General features: G+C 45.5%; 1 long non-coding RNA gene across 20 annotated transcripts in view; it reads left to right on the forward strand.

Annotated features, from left to right (window-relative positions):
- Positions 1-1,447: 1,447 nt before the first annotated feature.
- LOC111752992 (uncharacterized) overlaps positions 1,448-15,865 on the forward strand; it is a 49,607-nt gene continuing 35,189 nt past the window's right edge. For 5 of the 20 annotated variants that reach the window (XR_010322831.1, XR_010322826.1, XR_010322830.1 and 2 more), the window contains exons 1-2: positions 1,456-2,375; positions 13,117-14,640. This is a non-coding gene — a long non-coding RNA (uncharacterized LOC111752992). Of the gene's footprint in view, positions 2,376-8,010; positions 8,620-13,116; positions 14,641-15,865 lie in introns of all 20 variants that reach the window. The other 15 variants (XR_010322819.1, XR_010322814.1, XR_010322815.1 and 12 more) reach the window with 13 other exon arrangements.

Genomic DNA, 15,865 nt, shown 5'->3' on the forward strand with positions numbered 1-15,865 from the left:
TAGATGGTGCCTGGCTACAACTGATGAATGCCCTGACAGAACACAACAGAGAACCCCTGAGGGAGCAGGAGAGCAGTGGGATGCAGACCCCAAATTCTCATAAGACCAGACTTAATGGTCTGACTGAGACTAGAAGGACCCCACTGGTCATGGCCCCTAGACCTTCTGTTGCACCAAGACAGGAACCATTCCCAAAGCCAACTCTTCAGACATGGGTTGGACTGGACAATGTGTTGGAGAGGGATGCTGGTGAGGAGTGAGCTTCTTGGATCAGGTGGCCACTTGAGGCTATGTTAACATCTCTTGCCTGGAGGGGAGATGAGAGGGTGGAGGGTGTTAGAAGCTGGCGAAAAGGACATGAAAAGAGAGAGTGGAGGGAGAGAACAGGCTGTCTCATTAGGGGGCGTGTAATTGGGAGTGTGTAGCAAGGTACATATGGGTTTTTGTGTGAAAGACTGACTTTATTTGTAATCTTTCACTTAAAGCACAATAAAAGTTATTTTAAAAAAAGAAATTCAGATTAACAATAAAATTACAGAGTTAGACAACTCAATAGAAAGTCGTAGGAGCGGAATAGAGGAGATGGAAGGCAGAATTAGTGAGATTGAAGATAAAACACTTGGCACCAATATATTTGAAGAAAACTCAGATAAAAGAATTTTAAGAAATGAAGAAATCCTAAGAATCATGTGGGACTCTCTCAAGAGAAATAACCTACAAGTAATTGGAGTACCAGAACAGGGAGGGATAACAGAAAATACAGAGAGAATTCCTGAAGATTTGTTGGCAGAAAACTTCCCTGGTATTGTGAAAGATGAGAAGATATCTATCCAAGATGCTCATCAAACACTACATAAGGTAGATCTCAAAAGATAAGCACCAAGACATACTACAATCAAACTTGCAAAAATCAAAGATAAAGAGAGAATTTTAAGAGCAGCTAGGGATAAATGAAAAGTCGCCTACAAAGGAAAGTCAATAAGAATAAACTCGGACTGCTTGGCAGAAACCATGCAGGCAAGAAGGCAATGGAATGACTTATATAAATCATTGAAGGAAAAAAATTGCCAGCCAAGAATCATGTATCCAGCAAAACTGTCTCTCAAATATGAAGGTGAAATCAAGGCATTTCCAGATAAACAGAAGTTTAGGGAATTTGTAAAAACCAAACCAAAACTACAAGAAATACTAAAGGGAGTTCTCTGGTTAGAAAATCAATCATATCAGATATCGACCCAAGACTAGAACACAAAAGACTAGAACACAGGAGAGAGAAATCAGATATCAACCTGGATAGGGAAATCACAAAATAAATCTAGGTTAAAAAAATCACTCAAAACAGAAACAGAGATGTCATTATGTAAAAGATGATGTCATGGATTGAATTACATCCCCCCAAAAATGTGTGTATCAACTTGGTTAGGCCATGTGTGGTTGTCCTTCATTTTGTGATCATAATTTTATGTTGAGAGGATTAGGGTGGGATTATAATACCGCCCTTACTCAGGTCACCTCCCTGATCCAAGGTAAAGGGGGGTTCCCTGGGGTGTGGCCTGCCCCACCTTTTATTTCTCAAGAGATTAAAAGAAAGGGAAGCAAGCAGAGAGTGCGGGACCTCATAACATCAAGAAAGCAGCACCAGGAGCAGAGCGTATCCTTTGGATCTGGGGTCCCTGTGCCTCAGAAGCTCCTCGACTGGAGAAAGATTGAGGACAAAAACCTTCCTCCAGAGCCGAAAAAGAGAGAAAGCCTTCCCCCAGAGCTGACACCCTGAATTTAGACTTCTAGCCTACTGGGCTGTGAGAGAATAAACTTCTCTTTGTTGAAGCCATCCACTTGTGGTATTTCTGTTATAGCAGTAATAGATGACTAAGACAGAATTTGGTACTGAGAGGGGGATGTTGCTCTAACAGATACCTAAAATGTGGAAGTGGTTTTGAAACTGCAAATGGATAAAGTTGCAATAACAGCAGAGGACCATGCAGCAGAGAACCTGCAGTGGCAGAGAAGCAGCAGCAGCAGCAGAACCAGGAGACCAGTGCGAGACAGTGCTGGAGCAGACCCATGGAATGAGAGAGCTGAGGGCCTTTGCACAGGAGGTTTCCTGGCAGAGTGGGGTGCCTTTGGGCACTTATCGGTGGAGCTAAGCTTGCCAACCCACAGAGCCAGAGAGCTGAGTGCCTGTGTGCAGGAGGCTTCGAGGCAGAGGGTGGTGCCCCTGAGCAATTATCAGTGGAGCTACAGAGCTTTGGAACACTTGTCCCAGCAGGGCAGATGCGGGCATGAGGCCTGACGAGCCGAGAGGCCAAGAAACCATGAAGCTGAAGCTGAAGAGACAAGGAACAAAAGAAGCTGAGCTGCCTCAGTCTCAAAAGGTATGGCCAAAACCTCAGGGGTTTCTAAGGGTGGAGCCACAGCCTCTGGTGTTTCTAACAGTGGAGTTGCCACACAGATGGACTAAGAGAATGGTGTGCCTAAAGCGAAGGGAGCAGAGTTGCTGTCCCAGTAGGCCTGGAGGGTGGAGCTGAAGCCCAGGGCCAAGGGGCCTCCAGTCTGAATCTGGAGGGTGTGGCCAATACCTAGAGGCTACAGGGCAGGGTTATTGTGTAAATTGTCTCAGAGAAAGCTTTGAGGGCTAATGTAATATATTCTGCTGACTTGCTCGGTGCCTGTTATGCCTTCTTTCCCTTCAGTTTCTCCATTTGTAATGGAAATGTCTAGCTTCTGCCTGTTCTGCCATTGTACCATTGGAAGCAGATAACTTATATTCTAGATTTCACAGATGAAGAGGAATTTTTGGATTTTGGACTTGGAGTTAAGACTTCTGCTATGATATGATGGGGTGAATACGTTTTGCATGTTGTAAGAATGTGATTTTGTGGGGGCCGGAGGGTGGAATGTCATGTATTGAATTATGTCTCCCTAAAAATGTATGACAAAGACCTTCCTCCAGAGCCGACAAAGACAGAAAGCCTTCCCCTGGAGCCAACACCCTGAATTTAGACTTCTAGCCTACTGGACTGTGAGAGAACAAACTTCTCTTTGTTAAAACCATCCACTTGTGGTACTTCTATTATACTAGCACTAGATGACTAAGACAGATGACTACATTAAAAAATGTAGTCATAGATCTTTCATATGGAGAGGAAGTCAAGGCCATAAAAGAAATAAAAGTTTAGTTTAAACTTTGAAAAATAGGGGTAAATATTAAGGTAACCATGAAGGAGACTAACAATCTTACACATCAAAATAAAACATAAGAAAAAAAGAGACTCAGCAAAAACAAAATCAACAACAACATACAAGAGGAAAAGACAATATATAAAGATAAACCACTCAGCACAAAAAATTAAGTGGAAAAAAGAAACTGTCAGAACACACAAAAAAGACATCAAAATGACAGCACTAACCTCAATTTTTTTTTATGATACCTATCCATAATTATGCTGAATGTAAGTGGATGAAATGCACCAATAAAGAGACAGAGAATGGAAGAATGGATAAAAAAAGCATGATCCATCTATAGGCCGTCTACATGAGACACACCTGGGACTTAAAGATACACACACAAAAAACGAAAATTTAAAGAATGGAAAAAAATATATATCAAGCAAACAACAATCAAAGAAGAGCAGGAGTGACAACATTAATTTCTGACAAAATAGTCTTTAAAGTGAATCCGTCACAAAGGATAAGGAAGGACACTATATAATGATTAAAGGAACAATATAGCAGGAGGATATAACCATATTAAATATTTACACACCCAATGACAGGGCTTCAAGATACATAAAACAAACTCTAACAGCATTGAAAAGTGAGATAGACAGCTCCACAATAATATATGTGACTTCAACACACCAGATTTAAATGCCACAATCAAACAACTTGACCTCGTAGACATATACAGAACACTCCATCCAATAGCAGACAAGTATACTTTCTTTTCCAACACACATGGAACATTCTCTAGAATAGACCACATATTAGGTCATAAAGCAAGTCTTAACAGAATCCAAAACACTGAAATATTACAAAGCATCTTCTCTGACCATAAAGCCATAAAAGTAGAAATCAATAACAGAAAAAGCAGGGGAAAGAAATCAAACACTTAGAAACTGAATAACACCTTGCTCAAAAATGACTGGGTTATAGTAGGAATTAAGGATGGAATAAAAAAATTCACAGAATCCAATGAGAATGAAAACACTTCCTATCAGAACCGTTGGGACACAGCGAAAGCAGTGCTCAGAGGTCAATTTATATCAATAAATGCACGCATACAAAAAGAAGGGCCAAAATCAAAGAATTATCCCAACTTGAACAACTTGAACAAATAGAAAGAGAGCAACAAAGAAATCCTCAGGCACCAGAAGAGAGCGAATAATAAAAATGAGACAACTAAATGAAATAGAGAACAGAAAAACAATTGAAAGAGTTATGACCAAAAGCTGGTTCTCTGAAAAAAATTAACAACATTGATAAACCATTGGCCACACTGACAAAAGAAAAACAGGAGAGGAAGGAAATAACCTGAATAAGAAATGAGATGGAGGTTATTACAACAGACCCAACTGAAATTAAAAGAGTCATATCAGATTGCTATGAAAAATTGTACTCTAACAAATTTGAAAATAGATGAAATGGATGAATTCCTAGAAACACTACCTACCTAAACTAACATAAAGAGATGTAGAACAACTAAATAGACCCATAACAAAAGAAGAGATTGAAAAGGTAATCAAAAAACTCACAACAAATAAAGCTCCAGCCCGAACAGCTTCACAGCAGAGTTCTACCCAACTTTCAGAGAAGAGTTAACACCACGACCACTAAAGGTATTTCAGAGCATAGAAAAGGACAGAATATTTCCAAACTCATTCTATGAAGCCACCATATCCCTGATACAAAAACCAGGTAAAGACACCACAAAAAAAGAAAATTACAGACCTATATCTCTCATGAACTTAGATGCAAAAATCCTCAACAAAATTCTAGCCAGTAGAATTCAACAACATATCAAAACAAGAACTCAACATGACCAAGCGCGGTTCATACCAGGTGTGCAGGAATGGTTCAACATTAGAAAAACTATCGATGTAATCCATCACATATGTAAAACAAAAGACAAGAACCACATGACCTTATCAATTAATGCATAAAAGGCATTTGACAAATTCCAACACCCACTCATGATAAAAAGTCTCAGTAAAATAGGGATAGAAGGAGAATTCCTCAACATAATAAAGGGCACTTATACAAAGCCCACAGCCAATATTATCCTAAGTGGAGAGAGTCTGAAAGCATTCCCCTTGAGAATGGAAACCAGACAAGAATGCCCTTTATTACCACTCTTATTCAAACTTGTGCTGGAGGTCCTAACCAGAGCAATTAGGCTAGAAAAAGAAATAAAGGGACACCAATTGGTAAGGAAGAAGTAAAAGTATCTCTATTTGCAGATGATATGATCTCATACACAGAAAACCCTGAAGAGTTCTCACAAAAACTACTGAAACTAATAGAAGAGTTCAGCAGAGTATCAGGATAGAAAATAAACATACAAAAAACAGCTGGATTCCTCTACACCAACAAAAAGAACATTGAAGAGGAAATCACCAAATCAATACCATTTACAGTAGCCCTCAAGAAGATAAAACACTTAGGAATAATTCTAACCAGAGACGTAAAAGACTTGTACAAAGAAAACTACAAGACACTACCACAATTAACCAAAAGAGACATACATAATTGGAAAAACATACCTTGCTCATGGATAGGAAGACTCAACATTGTAAAAATGTCTATTCTACCAAAAGCAATCCCATCCAAATTCCAACGTCATTCTTTAATGAGATGGAGAAACAAATCAACAACTTCATATGGAAGGGAAAGAGGCCCCGGATAAATGAAGCATTACTGAAAAAGAACAACGTGGGAGGCCTAATGCTACCTGATTTTAGAATTTATTATACAGCCATAGGAGTCAGAACAGTCTGGTACTGGTACAAGAACAGATACATAGACCAAAGAAACAGAATTGAGAATCCAGACCTAAATCCATCCACACATGAGCAGGTGATATTTGACAAAGGCCCAACGTCCATTAATTGGGGAAAAGACTGCCTCTTTAACAAATGGTACAGGAACTGGATATCTATTTACAAAAAAATGAAACAAGACCCATACCTCACACCATGCACAAAAACTAAGTCAAAATGGACCAAAGACCTAAATATAAAATCTAAAATGATAAAGACCGTGGAAGAAAAAATAGTGACAATACTAGAAGCCCTAATACATGGCATAAACGGTATACAAAAAATTACTAACAATGAGCTAACAATGAACCAGAAGAGAAACTAGATAACTGGGAGCTCCTAAAAATCCAATACCTATACTCATCCAAAGACTTCACCAAAAGATTAAAAACATTACCTGTAGACTGGGAAAGTTTTTAGCTATGACATTTCCTATCAGTGTCTGATCTCTAAAAATCTACATGATACTGCAAAAACTCAACAACAAAAAGACAACCCAATTAAAAAACTGGCAAAGGATATGAACAGGCACTTTACCAAAGAAGACATTGAGGCAGCAAACAGATACACAAGGAAATGCTCACTATCATTAGCCATTAGAGAAATTCAAACCAAAACTGCAATGAGATACCATCTCACTCCAACAAGGCTGGCATTAACCCGAAAAACACAAAATAATAAATGTTGGAGAGGTTGTGGAGAGACTGAAACACACACTGCTGGTGGGAATGTAAAATGGTAAATCAGTTTGGAAATCGATTTGGCGCTTCCTTAAAAACCTATAAACAGAAGTACCATACAATCCAACAATCTCACTCCTTGGAATATATCCTAGAGAAATAAGAACGTTTACGAGAACATATATATTCACACCCATGTTCATTAAAGCACTGTTTACAATAGCAAAAAGATGGAAGCAACCATGGTGGCCATCAATGGATGAATGTATAAATAAATTATGGTATATTCACATGATGGAATACTACGTAACAATTAAGAACAATGATGAATCCATGAAACATTTCATAACCTGGAGGAATCTGGAAGGCATTACGCTGAGTGAAATTAGCCAGTTTCAAAAAGACAAATATTGTATGAGACCACTATCATAAGAACTCAAGAAATAGTGTAAACAGAGAAGAAAATATTCTTTGATGGTTATGAGAGTGGGGAGGAAGGGAGAAGGGTATTCACTAATTAGATAGCAGAAAAGAACTATTTTAGGTGAAGGGAAAGACAACACAAAATACAGGACAGTTCAGCACAATTGAACTAAACCAAAAGCAAAGAATTGTGCTGTATCCCAGGTGTTTCTGAGGACAGGTTGGGTGGATTTGAGGCCCAGGTAGAGCTCTGGAAAACCCAGTGCCTTCCCCAGTTTTCCACAAGTTCTCAAGGAGTGTGTATTCTCCTGGTCACTTTTGTTCTGAAGTTCCTGTTTCCACAAGATGAGCTTATTTTGGAGCCATTTTACCTCCCTGTGCTTGTTCTGCATCAACATTTTTCCTGAATCCCACCCATCCCACTCAGCACAGTAGCTGTGTGTGAAGGGAGTGGGAATTCACATTGCACATTGGCAAAGAAATTGAAGGGAACAATGGACATTCCTGTTTTCAGTAAGGCTTTTGGCTAATTTCACAACACTAGTCTCACCCTACCCCCTACCTCCACCTTCCTGCAGTGCGCCAAGGGATGCCACAGGGTTCATGTAGTTTTTTACACAGCAATTCTGCTCTTCTCAAGTCCACTCTCAGCTTCAACTTCCAACCTATCCAATTACATATCCACATCCATTAAGGTCCTTGTCTGAATGAAAATAGCCTTCTGCTTAGATGGCAACACAGAAGACCAGCAGAAACTTTAGAATTCCTTTCAATGTCTGGCCTTCTCCTTAAAAGATGGCTGTGACTTCTGAGTGCATTTCTTCCCCCTTTATATAGGAACTTCCCATATTCCTAATATCTCTTGGCAGGGTCACTGGACACATAAGATGCAATGGGGAAGACTGGCGGAAGTGAGGACCAGCCCTCTGCCAACACCATGCTGATAGCACATGGTAGCTGAGGGTAGAAGTTTGCAAGTGAAGAGAAAGGGTGGAGGAGAATCAAAACTACTCCCACCCAACACTGTTCTGCAAAGTACAAGGACTGCAAACAAGTATTCATTCATTCATCCATCAATTCATTCATTCAACAAGTAACTGTAGGCTGTTTGCTATTTGCCAGGCATGGACTGGATTTGGGAGCCTTGGTCGGGTACACACACAAGGCCCCACCCTAGGATGGGGAGAACTTGAATCAAAGAGTGGGGAGGACCCACTGGACAGATGCCTCCCACCCTCAACTCTGCGTGAGGTGGCACCCACACCTCTGTGCCTAGTCAGTCAGCCCAGGTCTGCATTCATCCAGCAAGGGGACCTGAAGAAGATACTTCCTTGTCTACAAATGAGGATGGACCAGGACAACCTCCCCAAAACTGTCCCACAAAATGTCTGTGTCCCGCCAGATGTTGATAGTGTTCTCTGGGAAAAGGCATTGATGGAAGTGGCATTTCTAGGCTAACACTTATTTTTAAAATCAATGTAAGATTTCTTGATCCTTGGCGCCTTCTCTTTATCCCTTATTAACACCATAGTGAGGGTTGCTGTTGTCTTCTCATCCCTTCCTCCTAAAGTTCTGCGTATGGATGGATACAGGACAAACAGTTGTCAGACAATGTTGAGAAGCAGCATCTTTGGTGACCAACCAAGACCAGTGATGGGCTAAGGGCAAACATAAGAACACATGAGGCAAAAATGAGCTGCTCTGGAGAAAGGCCAGAAGCACTAGTGGGAGGGGTGCACTCTGGGGCCTCAGCTCTCCAGGGAAGCAGAGGGCAGTTACACAGTCTTAGACCCCCAGGAGACCTTATAAATCTCTGGTCATCAGGGTGGGGTGGGCGCATAAGGAGGAGTCCTGACAAGGAGGTGGAATTGCCTTTCCAACCTCAGCCTGGCTGTCAACGGGGGGATGCTGATGAACTACCTGGTGTGCAGGCTCATTCAGGAAAGGGTAACTCCACAGCTGATGGGGGACCAGTCTGTTAATGGGGACTCAAAAACATTGACTAGAATGTTAAGGCAGAACATACATCCTGTCTACATTATGAGAACAGTCACCTAATTTGGAATCCCACTTGTTTCTTTCTCTCTCTCTCTGTCTCTCATGTGCGCACGTCTGTTTATGTGTCTTCTGTTTGAGTGCCTCCTATGTATGTGTGGTCTGTGAGCCTCCTGTGTATTTGTTTCCTGTGTGTGCCTCCCCCATCCTATGGGCAGAAGCAGAACATAACAAAAATGACATGAGGCCAGTCTGACTTTATCACCAATGGTTTTATTGACCATCTTGGTAAAACAGAAGTAATGATAACATATGTCACAATATGAACGAGACTGAGACAGATACTATTGTGTTACTTCTGGGGCATGCACTGGGATGTTGGGGGCACATGGGGGCATTGGGATCACAGGGAAGCCCCTGACTTCCCCGTCTTAACTCCCTCCACACACACTGGCTGAGCCTGTTTAGGCCAGGGCCCGAGTCTTACTCTCCTTATCCTGGTGTGTCCAGTAGGTGCTCAGTGAATGCTTGTCAGAGATGTGGATGAACCCACAAAGAGTGGTGTGAGGAAGACAAGCAGGTCCCAATCTGCAGGAAACAGGTGCTCCAGTGGAGCGATTTGGTAGTCTGTTCTCCGAGGCGGGCAGGGGCTGAAGAGACCAAAATGCACTGAGAGCGCTGCCTCTTCAGGCCTGAGGGACAGGGAAGGGCGAGGCTGGAAGCTCACTGCAGAGGGTCGCTGTGATGAGAAGTACTCTTGTATCTCTTTCCAACTCCTGCCTGTGCCTCGCACTGTCTGCGCCCACTGGTAGCCCATGGCCAGGCATCCTGTGGATGTTTGAGGCCCACACAGGCCTTCTTAAGCCAGAGGCATGCAGGAGACCTGTGGTACACCACATCCTTGGGATGGTCCACAGCTAGCCCAGGACCTTCCCTACTAGCCTGGCAGCAGAAGCTGGACAGGAAGTGGGGTGAGAGAGGTGGGAGCCTCACTGTCCTTTCTGAGACCTGGGTTAGGCTGGCCAATGTCAGGATCTCTGGGGCTCCTGTCAGGCCCCTTGGGGCTGCCCCCTGGCTCCACCAAGGTGGAGGAACAGGTGTGGGGTGTATACCTGGCATTTGCCTAGATGTGGGAGGGAGAAAAAGTGGAAGTCCACAGCAGGTAGCATCACCAACCTGCACGTGGAGGCTATCCAGAGTTCAAGCTCATGGGGGAGGCCAGGGAGGGATGGAGTTAACAGTTGGGACTGTGCCAGGAGCACTGTTGCTGAAAGCTGGACACAGCTGTTGAAGGGACCATGGTGGGAAGAAGCCTGTCTGAAGTAGTGAACACTGGCTGGGTGTTCAGGGAGAGCACTGTCCACAGCTGGCAGCCACTGAAGCATTTGTGGGGGTGTGCTTGTGTTGTGTTGCTTGTGTAGGGGTATGTGTATATAGAGGGCTGGTGAGGGGAAGTGAGTGGTATGTGGGGGTGTTGGGAGGTGAAATTGTTTTTGTGTATTTTGTAGGTTTACATGGGTGTGTGTGTGTGTGCATGAGGGTATGGGGGTGTGTGTGAGTGTATGGGGGTATGCTTGGGAGGGGTGAGTGGTGTGTGTGTATTTGTGTGTGCTGTGGATGTAGGGGTGTGTGGGTATGGTGTACACACATGTATGGGAGGTGCGTGTATGTGTGTGTGGAGTGAGTGGTGTTTGTGGGTTTGTTGCTGTAGGACTGCATGGAAACTGGAGCTGAAGGCATCTGATTCTCCACAAGCGTGTCTTTTCAGCAGGAAGGCTGTGGGGACACTTTCTGTTTGTATAGAGGGAGTATCCTGCCAGCTTCAGGTCAGATTTGAACTGGAGGCCAGTCCCCACCTCCAGTCTCAGAACAGAGCCCCCCGTTTTCACCCCATGCCATCTTCCTCCTCTCCAGCCTCCTTGCCTCTCCCCCTCTAAACTGTCCTGTACACAGAAACCTCCACAACAGAAGTGCAGACTGTTTCGACTCAGGAATTGAGTGGCCAACATGGATGGATGCTCTCAGGGCACATGTACCCAACATCATGTTCACAGGCCTGCACTGTTACCTACAGTTCCCTGGTGCAGCCTGCCATGTGTCCCCTGAGCCCATTTTCCCTGTCATGTCCTCCCCACCAAGTGTCCTCCTGTCTTTGGCTGGTGTCTTAGGCTGGATTCTCTATAGAAGCAAAACCAGTAAAGCATATAAATAGATACATATAGAGAGAGAGATTTACATCAAGGAAATAGGTCACATGATTGTAGAGGCTGGAACATCCCAAGTCCACGAATCTGGATAGAGGCTTCTCTTGACTCAAGTAGCTGCAGGGGCTGGCAAACCCATGATCAGCAGGTGGGAGGGCAGGGCTCCCGCTCTCAGGCTGTGAAGATCGGTGAATCCCAAGATCAGCAGATAAGCTGATAGCTCAAGTCCTAAGAGCTGGAAGTCAGATGAACAGGAGGCAGCCACAGGCTCCAGGGTGAGCAAAAAAAACGGAACGTCTGCTTATATTTGGAGGCAGGCCACACCCCCCAAAGAAACTCCCATTCAACTGATTAGCTACTCACAGCAGATTCCATCATGGGAGTGATTGCATATAAACACTGAGAGTCATGCCCCAGCCAAGTTGACACACAATCTTAAAAATTACATTTGGGTTCTCTAAAGAAGTAAAACCAGTAAAGCATATATAAAAAGATATATAGAGAGAGAGAGATTTATATCAAGGAAATGGCTCCTGTGGTTGTAGAGGTTGGAATATCCCAAGTCTGTGAGTCAGGGCAGAGACTCCTCCTGATTCATGTAGATGCAAGGGCTGGCAAACCCAAGATAGGCAGATCAGAGAGAAGGGCTCTTGCTCACAGCTGTGAAAATCAATGAATCCCAAGGTCAGCTGGCAAGACCACAGGTAGGCTGCCAGCTCAAATCCCAAGAACCAAAGGTCAGATGAACAGGAGCCAGCTGCAGGATCCAGCAGGAGCAAAAAGCCCCCAAGCCTTGCCAGCAAGTCTCCTTATATTCGATGCAGGCCATATGCCCAAGGAATCCCCCTTTCAACTGATTGGCTACTCACAGCAGATCCCATCATGAGGTTATCACATATCAAATCTCAACAGGGAGGTGATAACAACATTACAAGACTGCCAAAACACTGAGAATCATGGCACAGCCAAGTGGACACACAATCAACCACCACACCCCCACATCCCCTGCCCTCTGGTCCCCCATGTCCCCCCTGCCCTGTATTCCCCCGTGTGTTCCCCTCACCCCCTGTCCCACCCACCCTGTTTTTGCCCTGTGCCCCCCATGTTTTTTTTTACCCCATGTCTCTCCTCACCCTGTGTTCCTCCCCCATGTTCCCCCTGCCCCATTTTCACCACGGAATGAAGTACACCTGTGCCTTGGCTGACTACAGCCAGTCAAAGAACTCTGGCCTGAGGGGCCTGGGTCCATTCTTAGCAGAAACTCCAATACACATCAACAGAGTAAAGCTGAGCAAGTCCCAGAGTAGTATGTCATTCGACTGGATTGAAGACATCACAAGAATGCCTGTCCACTCAAAGAAATGCCTGGGCAGTATGAGACTGATGGCAACTATGCTAGGCACACAGGTGTTCATGAAAAGGAGTTTGGGATGGCAAGCAGGAATCTGAGCAGGGGGATCACTGAGGACTCCTGGATAAGTAGGTTTACATGCTAACAAAGGAGGGAGGGGATGGGAGGCATCAGCACCTTCAGGCTGGTGGGTTTCATCTCTCTCCATGGGGCCTTGCCCTCACCACTCCCACAGCCCCCTACTCATCACATCACCAACCTGGCCCTTCCACCTTTGGTCAGGGGAAATTGGGAGGATATTTGGAGAGGTTTAGAAAAGACAGACATCCCATGGCCGAGAGGCAGTGAGAGGGGAAAGGCTTGGATTCAAGAATGAGCCTGGGTCCAAGAGGACAGATGCACAGAAGTATCCTTTTCTCTTCTAGAAAGGACCAGGAATGAACCTGGGTCCCAGGGGGAGACGGAGCACAGAGAAAATTCATCTTGAGTTCCAAGGGACCCCAGGGGCACAGAGAGGGCTTTTCTATTCTGCAGAGGAGAAGGAGTGAGCCTGGGTCCCAGGTGAGGACAGGAACAAAAAGGACTCCTTGTAGGTGAGTATGGGTCCCAGAGGAGGACAGGCTCACAGAGGACTCCTTTCCTCTTCTCAGAACCAGGGGTGATCCTAGGGCCCATGGGAGGACAGGTACACGGACGGCTTCCATTTTTGTAGAGGGGCAGGAGTGAGCCTGGATTCCAGGGGAGGATGGGCACACAGAGCACCCCTCCTCTGGAGGGAAACAGGAATGAGCCTGGGTCCCAGGGGAGGTCAGGCTTACAGCGGACACCACTTCTCATATCAGAACAAAGCAAGGGTGAGAAAAGAGGAGGATGGGCACGCAGAGCACTCCCCTCTTCTTCGTGGAGAGGAGGAGGGGTGAACCTGGTTCCCAGGGAAGGACAAGCTCACAGAGACTCCTCTTCTCTTGTCAGAGAGGAGCAGGAGTGAGCCTGGGTACCGGGGGAGGGGGAGGAAGATTCACAGAAGATTCCTCTTGACACAGAGGGGCAGGGGTGTGCCTGGGTCCCAAAGGAAGACAGGCATACAGAGGACTTCACTTTTTTAGACAGAAGTTAAGGTGAGTTTGAGTTCCAGGGGAGGACAAGATAACAGAAGACTCCTCTTCTTGGAAAAAAAAAAAGAGGGGAGCATAAAACAGCCTCTTCTCTGAGACGAGCAGGGGTGATCCTGGGTCCCAGAGAAGGAATGGAACACAAAAGACTCCTCTTCTCTTCTGGATAGCAGCAGGGGTAAGCCTAGGTCCCAGAGGAGGCCAGAAGCACAGAGAAGCAGAGATAAGCATGAGTCCCAGGGGAGGACGGACACACAGAGGACTCATCTTCTCTCCTGGAGAGAAGGAAGTATGAATCTGGGTCCCAGGAGAGGACGAGATCACAGAGAATTCCTCTTTTCTGTCAGAGAGGAGCGAGAGTGAGCCTGTGTCCCAGAGGAGGATTGGCACACAGAGGACTCCTCTTCTCTTCTGGAAAGGCGAAGGGGTGAGCTTGGGTCAGGGGAGGATGGAGTTACAGAAGGCTTCTATTCTCTTATCAGAGAGGAGCAAGGGTGGTGAGCCTAGGGCCAAGGGGAGACCAGGCACACAGAGGACTCCCATTCTCTTCTGTAGAGGAGCAAGGGTAAGCCTGGGTCCCAGAAATGGACAACCTCACAGAGGACTCCTTTTCTCTGTCAAAGAGGAGCAGGTGTGAGCCTGTGTCCCAGAAGAGGATTGTCGCACAAAGGACTCCTCTTCTCTTCTGGAAAGGTGAAGGGGTGAGCTTGGGTCCTAGGGGAGGATAGGCTCGCAAAAGACTTATCTTCTGTTGTCAGAGTGAAGCAGGGTTCAGCCTGGATCTCAGAGATGGATGGATGCACAGAGGACACCTCTTCTGTTTGGAGAGAAGCAGGGGTGAGCCCTGGGTACCAGGGGAAGGTGAACTCACAGAGGACTCCTCTTCTGCAGAGAATCAGGGATGGGTCTAGGTTCTAGAGGAGGTCAGTTGCACAGTGGACTCCTCATCTCTTCTGGAGAGGAGCAGGGGTGGGCCTGGTGCCAGGAGAGGACATCCACACAGAGTACTCCTCTTCTCTTGACAGAGAGGTGCAGGGGTGATCCTAGGGCCCATGGAAACCAGGCACACAGAGAACTCCTCTGTTCTTACAGAAGAGGAACAAGCATGAGCTTAGGTTCCAGGGGAGAATGGGTATGCTGAGTACTCCTCTTCTGCAGACAAGCAGGGTTGAGCCTAAGTCCAGGGGAGGATGGGTGAACAGAAGAATCCTTTTCTCTTCTGGAGAGAAGCAGCTGGGCAGCTTCGCTTTGCCAAAACAATAGGGCTGGCACTGAGGGGAGAGGACGCCCAGCAGACCATGGAAGGAACCCACGTTCCCTGAGAAAGACAACATTCTGCTTCTTCTCCCTCCCCCGACTACGCATTTCATCATTTCATTTCATCATGGGAAATGAGAGTGATGGCCAGAAATGACCAGAAGAAAAGTTCAGGCAGGGGTGGGGCCTCAGCTGGAATGAGTCAGCCAGCAGCTGAGCTCTGTATGACCCGGAGGAGTTGGGCCCACTCACCGTTCACAGACCAATGCCTCTTCTGCTCATCTTACGCCAGGTGCCGAGTTCACCAAAGGGCATGGATCTTGCAGTGACATTGCAGTGACCTGTCTCTGCTGGGCAAGGATTTTGCCCTTACCACTACCACCCTCCTCCTCAGCATCCCTATGGCCACTGTTCCTGCACAGGTCCTGGGCTTCCTCCCCATTACCACATCAACTCGTCTCTGGTCTTCCCATCTTCTTCCAGACCTTGCAAACCTCACTCCATGCCCAGAGTGATTGCCCAGAGCAGCAATTTCCAAGAGTGTTCCTTATGGATCAGTGACCTAAGAGTCCTTTAGTCCTGCATGTTGGGAAAAGGCCACATCTTACATCCCCATTCCACATCCACATTTGACATCCATGTCCCACATTTGTGTCAATGTCCTTGTCCCATATCTGCATCCCACATTCCCATCTCATATCCCATGTCCCCATCCCACGTCAACATCTTATGTCCACTCCTGTGTCACTATCCCTAGTCCCCATTCCACATCCTTGCCCTACAGCCCATGTCTTTGTCCCATTTC

The sequence above is a fragment of the Loxodonta africana genome, chromosome 8 (genome assembly GCF_030014295.1).
Source record: "Loxodonta africana isolate mLoxAfr1 chromosome 8, mLoxAfr1.hap2, whole genome shotgun sequence".
NCBI lineage: Eukaryota > Metazoa > Chordata > Mammalia > Proboscidea > Elephantidae > Loxodonta > Loxodonta africana.